Genomic DNA, 18,970 nt, shown 5'->3' with positions numbered 1-18,970 from the left:
AGGCGGGTTCTTTATCACTGCGCCACCTCGGAAGCCCCAGTAATTGCAGTGCTTCTATAAAGAGACAAACTTTTCCCTCATCAGTTCTTTGGTTATCCTGAAGGTACAGTTTACATAGGGAAGGCAAGATAAATGCTTGATTTTTTTAAACATGCATTTACTTGTTCGTGGGATTCCCTTGTAGCTCAGTTGGTAGAGAATCTACCTGCGAAGCAGGAGACCCAGGTTTGATTCCTGGATTGGGAAGATCCCCCTTGGAGAAGGAAATGGCAATCCACTCCAGTATTCTTGCCTGGGAAATCCCATAGACAGAGGAACCTGGTGGTCCGAAAGAGTTGGACGTGACTGAGTGACTAAGCACATTACATTCTTGTTTTTAGAATCATGAGATTGTTCCCTTGCGTTCTTCAGAGGTAGCCCATGCATTCGATTTTTTGTTTTAATCATTATGAACTCCTGTATTATTTAACATGTTTTCATTCATCGCCATTGTTATATCATTTTGATACTCAAGCAGCACCTGCCTCCCATCTTTGACCAGAGGGAGCCTCATCAACTTTGCTCCTGTGTGTCCTCTTGTCACAACTCAGTAGGTTTTGATATTTTGTTTCCTTGCTTTCTGTTCCGATAAGATATTTCAGGCTCAGCTCATATTTCCTGTCTGGGGCCTGGACTCTGCCACTTCCCCAAGGAAGATGGCATTTGTAGACCACAATAGGGGTGCTCTAGGGGTGCCCATTGTTTCTAGGCCTTTTCCGTGGGCAGAGCTAGGAAACACTTTTTTAGATTTTATGTGTATTTATTTATTTTCGGCTGTGCCGGGTCTTCAGTGCTGCGTGTGGGCTACTCTCTGTTGCGGCGCACAGGCTTCTCATTGCGGCGGCTTCTCTTGTTGTGGAGCACGGGCTCTAGGGTGCATGGGCTCAGTAGTCGCAGATGGCAGGCTCGAGAGCACAGGCTCAGTATCTGTGACACACGGCCTTTGTTGTTCCGAGGCACATAGGATCTTCTCAGACTATGGATAGAACCCATGTCCCCTGCACTGGCAGGCGGGTTCTTCACCACTCGCACCACCCAGGAAGCCCCAGGACCCTGGATCCTGCTCCAGAATCCATGTTGTAGAGGGCTCCACGTATCACAAACACAAACAATACACTTACCAAAGGACCCATGAGTGCCTTGGACACTGGTCCACCAGTACTTAGCACTGGTACACTGTGATGCAGGGCCCTAAACACCCTCTGTCATAACTAACACCATTAAGGCGCCAGGGAAATAACTTCCTGTCTCTTGCCCTCTGGCCTTGAGACAACGATGACTGTGTCCGGTGCCATGAATGCGTGTGGGTCATGCTGTTGCCAACACTGGAGATGTTTGTCTGTGTCAACACTGGACACAGCTTTGAAGGATAGGGAGGATTTGAGCATGGAAAGCGTTCAGGTTAGAGCAAAGACAAATAAACTGCCTCGTCAAATTCTTCCTCCCCGCGTACATGCGATAGACTCTTACGTAACGAAGTATGGTTCCCTGGTCACATGGTGTGTGCCTGTTTCTTGCCAAGAGTATGTTGTAAAACTTTTGAGTTTGGGCCAATCTGATAGGTTGGAAATTATATCTGTGAGCTTTCATTTGTATCGTTCTTGTTTCGAGCGAGTTTGAGCATTTTTCCATATGATTAAGGACTGTTTTCATTTCTTTTTCTGTGAATTATCTATTCATATCTTTAGCTGGTTTCCCTGGTGTTACTGGTTATTTTCGTCTCCACTTTTAGAAGCTCCTAATATACCAGGGATATGTATCTTTTGTCTGTGAACAACCACAATCCTTCTGTGTAGTAGACTCTGGATTAGATTTGCTGGTGTGGTGGGGTGTTCAACAAGATACAAAGCATCATCTATGCCCCCAGAGGAGCTTGAAAGTGATAGTGAAAGTCATGTCTGATTCTTTGCGACCCCATGGACTGCACAGTCCATGGAATTCTCCAGGCCAAAATACTGGAGGGGGTAGCCTTTCCCTTCTCCAGGGGATCTTCTCAACCCAGGGATCGAACCCAGGTCTCCCACATTGCAGGCGGATTCTTTACTAGCTGAGCCAACAGGGAAGCCCTAAGAAGATTAAATAACAACAATGGATATAAGTAATTTTATGAAACAGTAAGAAAAGAGCGCTTTCAAAGAAATACAGAGTTCATCATCAGATGTAATGGCCCTAGAAGTCCAGAGATAGGGAATGATCAGGCAGTGGTGCCCAAAAGGCTTTATTAAAGTGTAGCTGGATCTAAGCTGGGTCTTGTGGAACAGACTAGAAACAGATGAGAGAAAACTGGAAGGTGAAAATCCAACTCCTAGCGTGGAGAGAGAGAAACCTGGAAGGTGAAAATCCAACTCCTAGCGTGGAGAGAGACTTGAAAGCCAGGCTGAGGAGTATGGTCTTCTTGGGCAAGTGGTTGGAGGAGGAGAATGGTGTGTGCCCAGAGGTCAAATGAGAAGACATGGGCATTCCTCAGAGACCAGAGGAAAGTAAATCAGCAACTTCCAAACTTACCCTCAACCACAAGACGGAGTGAGTCATATACCCTTCTCCACATATCCCAACACAATTAGGAAGATGGAGGAAGATGGAGGAAGATGGAGGAAGATGGAGGGAGAAAGAAAGAGATGCAGAGAGGGAGGGACTAGGGGGAGGGGGCAGGAGCAGGGGGAGGGGCTAAGGAAAAAAAAAAAAAAAGAAAGAGATGCAGCAGGAACTGGGGAAGCAGGTGGTCTGAGAGACTGAGCATTACCTAAAAGGACTATTTAAATAATCAGATCAGGGGACTTCCCCTGTAGTCCAGGTCCCACACTTCCAATACAGGGGCAGTGAGTTCGATCCCCAGTTGGGAACTAAGACCTCACATGACACAGTGGCATGGCCAAATTAATAATAATAAAAAGATCAGATAGAGATTTCAATTGGATGAGCCATTTAGTTTATTCCACCCCATCACATGTGAGTGGAGGGGGCAGGAGACTCAGAAAGAAGTCTCGCTTCATTATAGCCAGGCTTTTACATTTTTCCATACATCTCTCTTGTGGTTGACCTACTTGGTCTATGGTAATACTTCACAGGAGTGTTGGAAGGATGACTCGAGATGACACATGTAAGGCATCTGGCACAGTGTCTGGAAGACAATCAGTACTAAACAGTTGTTTGCTATTATTATTAGGTGATCATAAAATAGTTGCCGAGGGAGTAGGGGATAACTGAATCAAGGACAAGTGATGACCAATTGGCCGCAGTCCCAGGCAGTAATGACAGATGCCATGAGGGTCAGAAGAGCCTGGTGCCTTGTGTTCTCCCCATCAACACCGTGAGCATCCCCTGCCCGGACCCACACGTCTCCCAGCAGGAACTGGCGCTGGTCTGGCACACAGATTCCTTGGCTCTGTTTCTTTGACAGTTATAACTGAGGAATTCAGCTTATTTTGGGTGAAATCCCTGGAAGTCCAAGTTCAGATCTCAGTCTGGGCAAGGCAGCCACATTTTCCAATGAGTAACTCCTTCCGATATAACTCCTGGCAGACGACGCTATCAGTCTCTGAGGGAATGTGCCGTCATGCATGGTAAATAGTAAAACCACTGTGTGGGGCTTGACTCATCTGTCAGAGAAGGGGTATTTTGAAACCTTGACCTCATTTGCAAACATGTGTTTGCACATACCTTTCTTCAGATGCAAGTTTTCCGTTCCCAATTTAGCTCTTCCAGATTTCCCCCGAAATGAAAGATATGGCCATGAAGAGAGAAAATTTTTGACTAGGTCTCGACTCCAGGTATGTTCCGGGGAGCTCTCTTGTCTACAGGCCAACTTCCTGTTGACTCAGCAGCCAGGAGGAGGGAGACCAAGGAGCAAAGATCCAGAATAACAGCTGCCATCTTCTAAGCGGTCACCTGTGTGCCAGGCACCATGCTTATCACTCTGTGTGCAGCGGCTCCAGAACTCAGGTCATGACTGCTACAAGGAGGGAGGAGAAGGAGACCCGGAGAGCTTCAGTGACTGGTCCAAGGTCAAGTCACCCCTGAGCCGGGATTTGGACTCAGGCTGTGTCTCCAAAGCATCTCTGTATGATCATTCTGCTGCATATTCCCTGCTGATATCCATGTTATCTAGATAGTACCTTCTTTAGCTTGAGCCTGGAGCCTCTGGCCCTTCATCTGGGGACATGGAAAGAGTTTTAGGTGTTTTCACAGGCTGACAGGTAGAGAAGGTAACTGGCTGTCTCCACGAGTCGTGAATGGGTGCTTTGGGGGAGGAAGGGCACACCTTTACTTAAATCTTCCTCAGGTTTCTAGCTCTGTCTCCCCATTATCTTATTTATTTATTTGGCTGGTCTTAGTTGCAGTGCACAGATCTTCAGTCTTCATTGTGGGATCTTTAGTTTCAGCATTCAGAATCTTTTAGTTGCAGTACGTGAATTCTCAGTTGCATGTGGCATGTGGGATCTAGTTCCCTGACCAGGGATCGAACCCAGGCCCCCTGCCTTGGGAGCATGGAGTCTTAGCCACTGGACCACCAGGGAAGTCCCTGTTATTTTGATGCCCTGGGCCATTCCCTCCCTACTTCTGTCCAAGCTGAGAATCAGCCTATCTCCAAGAGTCCTTTCCCACTCCTCCCTAACCTGTCCCCCTCACCCCACTAAACACACTAGCATCTTCTGAATTCCACAACCCTTCCTGAGATGCTCTGTGTTCTTTTCTGCTGCACACAGTAGGTGCACCACAAAATGGCCACGGCTGACAACGATGACACACACAAAGTCCTGGATGGAGCGTGGGCAGGTGACAGAGGGCTGAGTCCTGGCTCTGCACTGATTGGCTCTTTGCTACTGGGCAGGTCCCCAACTCCATATGTCATCTGTGAAACGGTGACTGGGTGGCTTCTACAGCCTCTTCATGTGGCCATGGAGAGAGAGAAACCAGAACCAGTGCCAGGTCCTGCCGGGAAAAGTGTGGGTCCGGGCAGGGGATGCTCACCGTGTTGAGCAGGAGAACGCAGGGCACCGGGCTCTTCTGATCCTCGAGGTCTAGATTCTGTGAGTCCCACACATCCACCTGAAGGGCATCTGCAGGCTCTGGAGCTCCTGTGAGAAAGCGGGCTTCCTGGGTGGCCCTCTGTTTCCTGCCAGCTGACTTTCATATACCTGGTGTGGAGAATGGTATTATTATCAGTGGGCTCACACCCATCAGTGCTTTCAATAGAAGGAAATTGGGAAATCTCCTCTCATAAGAACATCTAAAGGCAGAGCAGGAACCACCCTTTCCGAATGTGCCAAAAACGCTGCGTGACTATGAAACTTGAGTCTAAAATTGAAGAGAACGAGGGCCTTTGCTTGAGCTGCTCACTGGTGTTCCTCACACTGAAGAGCTTCAACAGGGCTCCCCTCCTGGGAGGACTTGTCCACGTGGATTTGGAAAAGGCTGTCCAATGGAAAATAGCATAAGCAAAAGGGAGAAGATGGCCAGAAAAAAAAAGGCAGATGGAGAAGGCCCAGGAGAGGTGATTATTAGGAGAAACAGCTGTGATGAGGCAGGCAACATGAATTTAAGAAGGTTGGTTGAGATCAGATTATGCAGGATTGTGAAAATCAAAGCCAAATATTTTTTTTATTTTTCTCCAGGATCTCATTTCCTTTCCTTAGAATCTAGCCCTTTCAGTAGAAATCATCAACAAAAATATTTGAATTTTATGTTGTGGAGAATTTAAAAGATATGCAAAAGTAGAGAGGCTAGTAATGCAACAGAATGAATACACATCTAGAGAAAATAGTGGAACACTATAAACATCCTCTGAAAAGCTGTGTATAAGTCTTGTCAAAGGGTAATGATACTGCTAATGAATAGCATGATAATAATAAAGAGTAATGGGCTTCCCAGATGGCTCAGTGGGTAAAGAATCCACCAGTGATACAGGGGACTCAGGTTCAAGGCCTGGGTTGGGAAGATCGCCTGGAGGAGGGCATGGCAACACACTCCAGTATTCTTGCCTGGAGAATCTCAAGGACAGAGGAGCCTGGAGGGTTACAGTCCATAGGGTTGCAAAGAGTTGGACATAACTGAAGCAACTGTGCACTCAGGCACAATAAAGAGTTAACACTACTGAGGGGTAATTTGTGCCAAGACCTTTACCAGTGTTACCTCACTGTATCTAAGCCTTGTAGCTACCCTACTAAGTAGGTATTGTTTTTCCTGTTTTGCACAAAAGTAATTCAAGGCTTAGAGAGATTAAGGACGTACCCAGTATCAGGCAGGATTTTTTTTTTTTTTTTTTTGCTGCTTCTCGAGGCTAGTGGGTTCTTAGTTCCCCAACCAGGGATTGAACCAGATTCTCCTGGAGTGGAAATGTAGAGTCTTAACCACTGGGCCACCATGAAAGTCCCAAGTCCTGTGATTTGGATTTTTAAAGCAACCTCCAATGAGATGCCCACGTGCTTTTTTTTTTTACCCCTAAGAATCATAGGGGTAAAAATCCATTTTTTAGCAAATCCAGGGCAATTTCTTGATTTTTCTCTTCACCTGGTAAGTAGGAGCAATGCAAACCAGGCCTGGCTGCTTAATGCAGAGGTGGCAATAATTCTGTGTCATATAATAGCAATCAGGCTTGATTTCTTATTTATTTACTCATGATGGTACTGGTTCTTCATTGCTTCTGGGGCTTTTCTCTAGTTGTGGAGAGCAGCGGCTACTCACTAGTTGTGGTGGGCAGGGTTCTTATTGCGAGGGCTTCTCTCGTTGCAGAGCATGGGCTCTAGGGCTCGCAGGCTTCAGTAGCTGCGGTCACATGGGCTCAATAGTTGCAGCTCCAGGGCTCTGAGCACAGGTTCAATAGTTGTGGCGCATGGGCTTAGTTGCTCTGCAGCATGTGGGGTCTTCCTGAACCAGGGACCGAACCCATGTCTCCTGCATTAGCAGGCAGATTCTTTACCAATGAGCCACCAGGGAAGCCCCGAGGCTTGGTTTCAAACTGGGGTTCTCTGGACCAACATGTAACTCCTTCACCTTCCCACCAGGGACCACAGATACTCTTGAGACCAATGACCCTGTTTTCATCTCTAACCACTCACCAGACTTCAGACTTCTCCACCTGTTTGCAAACACTCCAGTAACCTGTTCCTCTTTCCATTGAGACAACCTGGATCCTTTAAGAAATTTGCCTATTGTTTGTGATTTGCCAACGTTCACGCCAGCGGTCATTATCACTTTGCTCTCTCTTCCCTTTCTTTCTTGCTTCCTTGTCTCTTTCCTGCTGCCCTGTCCTCTTCCGTCTCTTTTCATTTGTCCCTTAAATATTTACTGATGGCAATTACACTGGCAGCTTGGGAATCCCCAGACGTGTATAGGGTTCCAGTGTCAGCTTCCAGGAACCTTCAGGGTCACTTCTCACCTTTTCTGCAGCAGGTATTCTGTACTTTAGTCAAACGCTGTTACTTCCCACTGTGTCCTGGTATCACTTTTCCTTGTCCGTGCTTCGGTTCCTTGCATCTTGGCCCTTGCAGTCCGTCCACTATCCTCTACTGTTGCAATCCTGATTGGGATTCAAGTGAAGTGAAGTGAAAGTCGCCCAGTTGTGTCCAACTCTTTGCAACCCCATGGACTTATGCAGTCCATGGAATTCTCCAGGCCAGAATCCTGGAGTGGTAGCCTTTCCCTTTTCCAGGCAATCTTCCCAACCCAGGGATTGAACCCAGGTCTCCCTCATTGCAGGCAGATTCTTTACCAGCTGAGCCAGCTGAGCCACCAGGGAAGCCCTGGGAAGGCGATTGGGATTCAGGCTCAGCTCAAATGACATCTGGAAAGCTGGAAAGGATCTCCCCATTCATCCCTCCATCTTTCTGTTCAACAAGCGTTTACTAAGCAGCTGCTCCATATCAATCACTGAGCTAGTTACTGGGGATACAGCTGAAAACATTGACTTTGGCTGCAAGTTTACAGTCTATCCCTGTAGGGTCCTCTATGGAAGCCACCAGCCACATGTAGCTCTCCAGCACTTAAATGTAGCATTAATCGCTCAGTCGTGTCTGACTCTTTTGCAACCCAATGGACTGTAGCCCTCCAGGCTTCTCTGTCCATGGGATTCTCCAGGCAAGATACTGAAGTAGGTTGCCATTTCCTTGTGGCCAACCTGAAATGAGATGTGCTGTATGTCCGCAAGAGACATCAGATTTTAAACACTTAGCACAAGAAAAAAAATGTGAAATAGCCTGTTAGTGATTTCTTAATCGACATGTTGAAATGTAATATTCTTTTTGTATTGGGTTAATATGTCATTATAACTAATCAGTTATTTTGCTTTACCTTTAAAATGTATCCCCTAGAAAGTTTAAACTTATATATGTGGCTTGCACTGGTGGCTCCCATTCTACTTGTGCTGGACAGCACTGGTTTCGAAGGGGGATACAGGGATAGAGATGAAAACATATGAGAAGGTTTATATAGGTGCTTTTATAAGTGTGTGTACAGGATGCAGTGAGGGCTTTTTTTTAATTCAGGGGGCCATGAGAAAATGGAGGAAGGGATTGAGTTTATAATGTGCTAGTCACTTGAAGCTCAATCGGTAAAGAATCTGCCTGCAGTGTGGGAGACCTGGGTTTGATCCTTGGGTCAGGAAGGTCTCCTGGAGAAGGAAATGGCAACCCCCTCCAGGATTCTTGCCTGGAAAATCCCATGGACAGAGGAGCCTGGTGGGCCACAGTTCATGGGGTCGCAAGAGTCGGACAGGACTGAATGACTAAACCACCACCAGGCACTTGAAGATATCCTCACACATGTTAAAGCACTTTTATATCTTCATGTGTTGGTTTGGCGCTTGAAATAGCTCCCTTAACCTTTGCAAGAGTAATCACCGCAATCTGACCACATCTTTCCAGGCTGCTTTGACCAAGTCACCATCATCTCGCTGGACTGTTTGTGGCAGCAGCCTCTTAACCGCCCCCACCCTGCCCCGCCACTTTGATCCATTCTCTATGTTATAACCAAAGGAATCCTGGAAGAAACACAAGCTTGGTCATTTTACTCGTCAGATGAAACCTCTCCCATCGTTCTCCACTGTCCTCCAGATAAAATCTGAATTCCATTTCCTGGTCTACACCTCCCATCTGGCCCCTGCCTACCTCCCCAGCCCTGTATTTCACACTCCTTCACACTTGTTTGCTTTGCTGTAGCACTGCTCTGCTGTGAGCTTTTTTCTGAGCTTGGAAAGCCCTGTACTGTCTCTTCTCTGTGCTATTTTTCTCTGAAAGCATTATTCTCCTCTCTTGGTCTGGTTAGTGCCGCCTTCTTCAGATTATAATTTCAAAATTACTGTCTCTAAGAAGACTTTCTGGAACTTCCCTGATGCCCACCCCTGCCACCGTTCTGGGTTAAGTGACCCTCTTACGTGTCCCTAGATCTCACTAAACTTGATGTAGTACTTAATGCTATATTGCATTCTTGCAAACTTTTTGGATCAGAGTGTTCTATGAGAATCTACTAAAAACTGTACATCTTCTCCCTGAGGGGGTGGTGGTGGGGAGAACACAATACATTTTTTATGTAATTTTAGAGATTTTATAAAACCCCTAAAACTCTTTAGGTTTCCATGCACTCCAGATTAAAAACCCCTGCTCTCTTACAATCATTTGCCAATTTGCTTTTATTTCCAGCTGAACTGTGTGCCCCTTCAGGATAGGGACCCTGCCTGTCGATACAGATGTCTCCATAGCAATGGGCATCACTCGCAGATACAAAAAGCATTTGTTACAGGTATGACTTGTTCTAAGACATTAGGATGCAAGGACTATCATGCCTTTGTTTTTCTAAAATCAGATGTGAGTTAGCCCTATCCTGCGTGGTTGGTGAGATGTCTTAAATTAGTCATTTTCAGCCGACTCTTCTGTTCCCCCCCCTCAAAACTCCAGCACTTAAGGGGCCCAAGAAAATTCTGGAAAGTTCCTTCTTTCTCAACTCATGAGAGATTTTTTTGTTTGTTTGTTTTTAATTATTCCTCCTTCTGTTTCAAGATACCATAGTTGAGCACCCATCCTTCTTATCAGTCAGGAATTGTTGCCCTGAGTGGGCTGTGAGGTGGTCAGTGGAGTAACCTCTGCCTGGAAGTCCTACCTCTTCCAGGAAGCATGTTGAAAGGGAACCCCTTCTCATGGGTGCCACAAATCTCCTATACCTTCACCTCTTGCAGGGGAACAGCTCTTCAACTCAAAAACACCACCTTTCCTCTTATCTCTCTGGAATGATCTGACATGAAATCCCTTGACAGGCATGATAGGAGCTAAAAACTCATAGACACCTAAAAAGACCAAGCAAAGAATGTCAGTGAATAAGGCAGGTCGGCTTTAAGAGACTAGATGGAGTGGTGGCGGCTGAGGCATGCTCTGGAACACAGGCTTTGTTTCAAAATGAGCAGCAACTCAGGCACCAGCCAATGGGTGCTGAATTTCCAGATCTTCCATGTTTTCAAGGGAAGCCAGAAATCTGAATTTTCATGAGAGAACTCTCTTCTTTCTTAAAACATTACCTGTTAAGGTATATTTTTCAAATCATGTAATTTACAGTATAAAATTCAGTGTGTGTGTGCTCAGTCATGTCCAACTCTTTGCAACCCCCTGGACTATAGCCCACCAGGCTCCTCTGTCCATGGAATTTTCCAGGCAGGAGTACTGGCATGGGTCACCATTTCGTTTTCCAGGAGATCTTCCTCACCCAGAGACAGAACCTGTGTCTCCTTCATCTCCTGCATTGGCAGGTGGATTCTTTACCACTGAGCCACTTGGGAATCCCATAAAATAGACGTTTTGGTAAATTTATCCAGTTGTGTAACCATCACCATAAATCAATTTTATAACATTTTCATCATCACAATAAGATCCCACGTGTATATTTACTGTTAATCCCTGTACTGTCCTCCCTTCTTCTCACCCCAGCCCTCACCCTGGGCAGCTAATGTTCTACTTCTTATCTCTAGAGCTTTGCCTTTGGGGGACACTTCATATAGATGGAATTATACAGAATGTGGTTTCCCTGTCTGACTTCTTTCACTGAACATGTATTCAAGGTTCATCCCTGTTGCTGCATGAGTCTGTAGTTTATTTCTTTTTATTGCTGAATAGTATTCCATTGTGTGGGTGTACAACATTTTGTCAACCCGTTTACCAGTTGATGGACATAATGAATGGACATAATGAATAATGCTGCTATGAACATTTATGTACAAGTTTTTGTGTCCATATATATTTACTTTTGTTTTGGGGGTTTTTTTTTGGTAGATATCTAAGGATAGAATTGTGAGTGACATGGTACATTTCTGGCTTTTTGTTTGTTTGTTTTTGTTATTTATTTTTGGCTGCACCGCGGCCTGCAGGCTTTCTCTAGTTGCAGTGCATGGGCTTCTCATCGTGGTGGCTTCTAGTGCTGCAGAGCATGGACTGTAGGGTGGATGGGCTTCAGTACTTGTCGTGTGCAGACTTAGTTGCTTAGTCCCCCAGCACGTGGAATCTTCCTGGACCAGGGATCGAACCTGTATCCCCTGCATCGGCAGGTGGATTCTTTACTACTGGACCACCAAGGAAGTCCAGTACATTCATGTTTAACTTAAAGGAAATTGGCAAACTGTTTTCCAGAGTAGCTACACCATTTTACATTCCTGCCAGAAATCGCTGAGAGTTCCTGTTTCTCTGCATCCTCACCAACATTTGTTATTGTCTGCCCTTTTGATTACAGTCATTTCAGTGGGTGTGAAGTGGTATCTTATTGTGGTTTTGATTTGCATTTCCCAAATGGCTAATGATGTTGGATAGCTCTTGATTATTAAGTGTTGGAATTCACTCAAATTTATTTTAAAAATGCTTCATATCAGCCTTGTACAGATGGAACAAAACAGCTTGGAACAAACCAGGTTCATGGGCCTGTCATCAGTGAATGAGTTTGGACTTGTGACTTGGACTCTGTAAAACAATGGCCTGTGACCTTTTTCTTTTGGGAGTAAAAGCAGCCTAGACTGCCAGCAAAAATTATTATGGAGAGAGGACAAAGATTTCTCACTCTTTTGTAATGAACTTGTAGACTAGGGGGAAAAAAAGACCATTTTCATCGATATGTTCATAACACCATGCTTTTTACCCCAGTAAATCAACCTGTTACATATGAATTGAATGAGTCCTTTAGGTATATATTTGTACCCTCTTTTGAGAAATGAGGTTAAGGAATTTGTCAAAGATTAAAACTCTGGTGGGGATTCCCAGGTGGCTCAATGGCAAAGAATCTGCCTGCCAAGCAGAAGACATGGGTTCCATTCCTGGGTTGGGAAGATACCATGGGGAAGGAATTGACAACCCACTCCCGTATGCTTGCCTGGAGAATCCCAAGGACAGAGGAGCCTTGTGGGCTACAGTCCACAGGGTCACAAAGAGTTGGACACAGCTGAGCGACTAAACAACAACCAGTGGCAGAGACAGATTTAAAGCCAGGTCTATGTGGTCCTAAATCCTGTGTTTTCCTGCTCAAAACAGCAACAGATTCTGGGATGGAGCTACGTGGGGTGAGACTGGAGTCTGAAGAGCCTGGCTGGCTAGCTGATCGAGGTGGAGGGGAACACAGTGTGGGAGCAAGGGAGAGGAAGAAATCAAAGTGGTTTCAAGGTTGGTTGTATTAAAAGACAAAGGGAAGTTGGGAAGAAAAAGAATTTGGGTGAGATGAAGTGGATGTGGGAAGAAGATAAGTTTTGAACTTCCTGCTTTTGCAGTTGTCCTCCAATCCAGGTAAGGACACTTAGCAGACAGTTGAAAATGTAAGGCCCCAAGGCTGGAGAGATGCCATGGCTAGAGATACTTTTGTGTGCAGGAGTGTGTGCTAAGTCATGTCTGACTCTTTGTGACTCTAGGGACTGTAGCCCGCCAGGCTCCTCTGTCCATGGAATTCTCCAGGCAAGAATACTGGAGTGGGCTGTCATTTCCTATGCTGGGGGATCTTCCTGACCCAGGGATCAAACCTGTTTCCTACATTGGCAGGCTGATTCTTTACCGAAGTGCTACTGGGGAAACCCAGAGAGACATTAGGGGACAGTGTTTTTGTTTTTGGCTGAGCCATGTAACTTACAGGATCTTAATTACCTGACTAGGGATCGAACCTGAGCTCTGGCAGTGAACACTCCCAAGTCCTAACCACTGGACTGCCAGGGAATTTCTGGAGACAGTCTTTTCATTATTGATTTCTCATTGAGACTGACGTCTTTATGATGTTGAATTCTGTTGAGCTGAGCTTCCCGGTCTCCTCTTCTGATGGTCCACTGACTTTGTTTTATAATTATGGGCAATCACAGACTTGGTGGCTGATGGGGCGGTTTGTGTGTGAATGCTCTGTGCACTCAGAAATGACTTCAGTGTCTGGCAAAGCTGAGACTCAGACGTTAGAAATGGAGTATATGGTCTTCTGTAAAAAGTTTATTTTTTAATTCAGAAGAGGAATACTTGTCACATACTATGTACAGTTAACTTGTACTCCACGTGCAGGCTGCATTAAGGACAGACTTCATGCAGCCAAGTCACAAGACACCTGGACAAGGGGCAGCTTACTCCAGTAGGCAGGTGGGGGTGGGGGACCAGATGCAGTAGGACAAAGGACAATACAGGACCCGATTCCACTTCCCCAGGAAGGACTCTGCATTCAGCTGCCTTGAAATTGTCTCTGAATTCTACCAACCCCTCCTCACCGTTTCCTTCCTTGTTTTTTTGCTTTATTCACCTTTTACCAGACTGGAAGTTTCCTAGGCTTAGCCACTTACATACATCATGTCGTAAATATTAAAATGCATCCTTATTGAACATAAACTAACATCTTGCTATAAAAATTTTTTGGATAAGATTTTGCAAATTTCAACTTTTTTAAGACTAAATGATTTTATTCTTGTGACTTACCCAAACTTTATTATATTTATATATAATTAGGGTCGTGTCACAGTTGATTAGATATTGCAGACATTTCATTAAATATTAACTCGGATTTTTCTAGTTGCCTTTCCTTATTTTGGAACCTTTTTTATTTTTTTCCTCAGGTCTCAAACGTTTTTTACAAGGCCTTTGAAAAGTTAATAGGCCCTGAGGTATAAGAGTCCAGCAGAACCTCCTCATAGCCCCTCTCATGTAGGGAGCTGTATACTAACAAAAAGAAGGAAAGTAACGAAGGAATGAATGACGTGAAGTCGTTTTCCCAAGGTGGGTTCCCTTCTCAATATTCTGGAATCTCAGCCCAGCCAGGCATCTGGGTAGGGAGGCCTCTCCCCTCGCAAACCCGGCAGCCGGCGCTCAGCGGACCTAGGCAGGGTCAGCCTGGGCCCGAGGTCGCGACAGGGGCCTGAATGCCGACCGCCGACAGCAGGCGAGGTCTGTCTTCCCCCAGCCCCACTCCCCCAGCTGGTGCGCATGGGCAGAACCGCAGCCCGAGCCCTGGCTCCCCTCCCCCACTGCAGGTGAGCCGCAGAGCCGTGGCCCCCACTCCCCGCAGCCCCGGGGGTGACGTCAGGCCTCTGGACCGCGCTCCGGCCCCGCCCATGCAGGCAGCGCCGGGAGCTCGCGACTCAGCGGTGGAAGCCGGTCCCACTGTGGGACCCGCCGGCTGCGACAGGCAGAGGGGGCGGCGAGGCTCCGTACTGGGCGGCCGCGGCGGCCCGACGCCAGGGCGTGGAGCGTCCAGGCGGAGCTCGGGGCTCTGGCCGCGGCACACCTGCCCCGCCGTCCGCACAGCCAAAGCCGCTGCGGGGTCCGCACCCACTGCCCCGCGGGATCGCGGGACGCCCTGCCAGTCTCAGCTGTCCATCTCTGCCCTAGCCAGCCAATCACCCACGACTGCCCCGGCCGCACCTCCCGGAATCTCTGATTGACGTGCGGCTTAGCCTGTAATATGGGGGCCTCGGCCGCCTGGGCTGGGAGCGGAAGCCAATGAGCATCGTTTCAGGTGGGTGGAGGGAACGGACCTCGGGAAGGTAGCTTCGTTCGGGTTGCTAACGTCTTCCCTTGGAGATGGGCGCGCAAACGGACCAGTGGGTCTGGGGGCCGTGGTGACGGGCGTGGAGCTGGCCCAATGAGGGTGGGAGTGGGTGGGGCAGCCCGGAGTAGCAGTGCTAAAGGAGCCCGGCGGAGGCAGCGGTGGGTTTGGGACTGAGGCGCCGGTTCTGTGGTCGCGGCTGGGGACGTGCGCCGGCGCCACCATCTTCGGCTGAAGGTGAGAGGTGCGGTTGCCCCGGTCCGAAACCGGAGACCGGAGACCGGGGACGGTTTGTGGTGGGGGGAGGGATCCTCCGCGGCTCTGGAGGGCGAGGACGGAACCGAAGCGGGAGCTGGGGAAGAGAGAAGGGACTCTGGGCGGAGGGTTTGTGCTGCGGGGGCCGTAGATTCCTGCGAGGAAGGACATTGCGGGGTGGTGGCGGGGAACGGGACCCCAGTGGGTGGAGAGACCCCTGGGGGGGGTGGGGAATGAGGTCCTTGAGAGTGAGAGACTCTTGCGGGGATGAGGGCCTGGAGGTGCGGGAGGACTGCCCCTGGGGGACTGGGGATGGAGATCTCCGGGTGGGCATGTGCGGACCTGGTCCTCCGCGTTCGGGATCCGTGCGGCGCGTGGTTGGGGGAACCTCGTGCGCTAGTGGGGGTCCCTGGGGATCCCACGAGTCTTTGCCTGTTTCTCAGGAGGGGAGGGAGTCTTGGGGCGGGCTGGAAAGCGCAATCCCGATTGGGGGTGGGGGGAGAGCTGGACGGGAAGGGCCCTTGGGTGGGCTGCTGGGTGGCTTAGGCCGGCTGCGGCACCCGGAGTGCGGTGCGGAGTTCGCCGAGGGGTCGGAAGGCGGGCGGCGCGCCTGGACCTGCTGGGTGGAGGAGGGACGCGAGGGCAGGGCTGCGTACGGCCGGGGCAGCGCGCGGCGGGTGAAGGTCTGATCAGCCGGCCGCGGGCTTGGGGAGGGTCGGGCTCCGCTGGTCCCGGGGGAGCAGGGCGGGAGGGTCGGCGTCAGACCAGGCTCTGTGGGGTTTGCGGGGGCCGGGGGTGGACGTCCGGCCAGGCCCGGGCGGCTTGGGGGGGCGAGGCGGGAAATGTGGCGGGGGCGCGCTGCAGCAGGGCGGCTGAGGGGGAGGGTCAGCCCTTGCTTCGGGATCCCTTTATTGTGTAAGGGATCTGGGCATGGCTCGCCGCGGAGTCTCTTCTTGGCCTTCTGCAGTGGGGGGGTCCAACCTTGAGCCCATAAAATCGGCCTGGAACGAGGTCGGAGGGAAGTTGAAGGCGCCGAGTCCCGGCGTCCGCGCGGGCTTTGTGGGCCTGCGGTGGGCGGATGCGGCCCGGGGACCGGCCAGGCCCCCAGCCCGGCCTGCCTAGGAACCCGGGCCTTGGGAAGGAGGCTGGCGACCTGGCGGGTCTGAGCTCGGCTGGTGAGTTTTGGCTAACGTGGCCTCTGCCTATGACCGTTATCTCCGTTCCTTAGGGCCTCTGCAGCTCCCTTCAAGATCACTGCGGTTGATGAAAGGGGGTGGGGTGGGGTGGGGTGGGTAGGGGAAAGCAGGCGGGTAGATCCCTAGTGCAAAAGAAACAAAGACGGCTGTTTTCGCTGAATGCCAATTTTAATACTTTAGTTTTGCCGAGATTTTTGTTTTTTAACATTGAAACTGAGGATTCTTTGAGTCAGGCTTCATTATTCTTGATAGTATCTCACTCTGGAAAACTTTAATCTATTTATTGTTTCATTTCCTTCATCCATCGGCCGTCATTAATTATCCTTTTAGTCCCATGCTTTTGATGTTTAAGTATGCCCTGTCTGTCACGGATCCTGGAAAAGTGGCCATTTTATGCATCTCCTTACTTCTGCATCTTAAATTCAGTTCCTCCCCGTCCTTATCTGGAGAAAGCATATGGTGTAATTGGGCGATATAGCACCAGCTTTTGCAGCAAAGAGATGTGACCCGAGAGCTTGCCTTTTTACTTGGGCCCCTTAGGGAAATCATTTCAAGGAAGACAGGCTGGATGGAAGGTGAGACAGAGGAAATTTTCAAGGGCACGTTGTATGGTGAAAGACTGTAGTCTTCAGCGGTTTCTGTACCTTCTTGTCATGTAGGAAGAATAAAAATTCCTGGTGTCAGTCTCCCCGCTTCAGAAACGTTTAACACAGTGTAAAGATATTCACAGAGGTGGCTTGGGCCATGAAGAGCAGTAGTGTCCTTTGCACTTGATTTGCATTTCTGCTCATTTTTGGTTCAACATGATTTTGATGAGTGAACAGACTTTCACTCAAGATGAATGACCTCAGTGGTAGCTTTACACAAATTGTAGACGATTCTGTTTCAGTTTATCTGTCTCAGAGAGATGTGCTATCATGGATCGTTTATCCAGCGTGTTTGGATTTTGGTATGCAAGATAGTCATAAAACTTTCCCTGTGCCTCTACCTACCATAGGCGCTGGGAGGCAGTTGAGAAGCTTAGTGGGTGGTGTTTCTTTGGGAGTAAAAGACGGCCTTGGGGATGGACCCCCAGGGGTGTGTGTGTGTGGAAAAATCAGTGAAGGTGATGGGGCTTCGACTCTGGGGTGGGGGGCAGCTGATACATGATTTAAGTATAATTAGGCAGTTACTTCAGAGGACACCAAGAACTTTCAGATTCTGTCTGTTACAAAGAGTTTCCTGTTTATTCCTTTTTTATGAAATGTAAAGCCTTTGCCAGATTGTGCTAGTGCGTTCATTGGCTGAGCCTGTCCTCATTTTTCTTTTTTTTGGCCACACCATGTGGCTTGTGGGATCTTAGTTCCCCAACCAAGGATCAAACCTGGGCCCCCAGCAGTGGAAGTGCAGAGTCCCGACCATTGGACTGCCAGGGAATTCCCTGAGCATGTACTCTTGAAACCATAATTGATCATTGATCGACAGGCAGTAGGTAGTGTATACTACATGTCAAAATTTTCCCCTCCTCACCTTCCATCCTTGTAGCACGTGTTCTGGAGCTGAACTCTGGGTTTCCTCCCAGCTCTGTTCTTTGTTAGCTCTGTGACTTTGGGCCAGTTTTTGGCTTTCTCTGAACCTTGGGTTCCTCACCTGTAAAATGGAGATATTAAAAGCACCTGCCTGGTGAGCCTGTTGTGAGGATTAAGAGTTGATATATATACACTTAAACCACTTAAGAATAGCGCCTGGCCATCATTAGTGGTATATAACAACAGTATTTGCTGTTTTCAAAATTCTAATGTTACCCTTCCTACAAGGCAAAGCATTTGCAAGTGGTTTCCCTATTAAATACCAGCACTATCAAGACAAGTTGCCAGATGTGCAATGGAATGATAAAAATACAATATGTTTGGTAACCTCAAGTGAACAGTTAAAATGAACAAAACCTTTTCCCTGGCCTCAGGGACTCTACCATCTAAACAAGGATTTGACCACCTACTGCCTGCTGAGTCCTCTGGTACAGAGACAGAGAAGGGTGCCAGAAGAGCAGCACAAAATGTTAGGAGGAGGAGAAGGATTAAATTGCCAGGTTGACCTGAAAAGAACTTGTGAAAGGATGGCATTTGGGTCAGGATTTAAAGGAATGGTCGGGTTTTGGTGGTGGAGGAGAAGCCGAAGCTTACTCTGAGGGTCAGGACCGTTCATGTAATGTTGATCAGTAGGTATATAAATGCCCTCCTGTGGACCAGGGAGTCAGCTCACCATATAGCAAGGACAAAACCATCCTTGCAGTGTTTAGTTAGTTATAGAAAACTCTGGAAAAGTAAAAGGTAAAAGAAGTTTGTAATCCCACTACCCAGTGAAGACCCAGTGACTATTTGTTTCCTTTGAAACAAAAAAAGACGTTTATATGTAATTTTTCCCCACAAAATTGGGAACATATTATAATCACACTTTTGTGATCCCTTTTCTTCTTAGGTTAAATTACAGGTGTTTCCCCACCTAGCAGTAGTACATACTAATAAATTTAAAATGTA

General features: G+C 48.0%; 1 protein-coding gene across 6 annotated transcripts in view; it reads left to right on the top strand.

The window, feature by feature from the left end:
• Positions 1 to 14,215: 14,215 nt before the first annotated feature.
• Positions 14,216 to 18,970, top strand: part of MYH10 (myosin heavy chain 10) — a 121,941-nt gene continuing 117,186 nt past the window's right edge. For 3 of the 6 annotated variants that reach the window (XM_061390999.1, XM_061390997.1, XM_061390998.1), the window contains exon 1: positions 15,115 to 15,240. The gene's annotated coding sequence lies outside the window, so the exon portion shown is untranslated. Of the gene's footprint in view, positions 14,235 to 14,887; positions 15,241 to 18,970 lie in introns of those variants that run through there. The other 3 variants (XM_061390996.1, XM_061390995.1, XM_061390994.1) reach the window with 3 other exon arrangements.

Source organism: Bos javanicus, chromosome 19, assembly GCF_032452875.1.
Source record: "Bos javanicus breed banteng chromosome 19, ARS-OSU_banteng_1.0, whole genome shotgun sequence".
Classification (NCBI taxonomy): Eukaryota; Metazoa; Chordata; class Mammalia; order Artiodactyla; family Bovidae; genus Bos; species Bos javanicus.
Note: the sequence above shows the minus strand (reverse complement) of the source record. Positions and strands in the feature narration are given on the sequence as shown.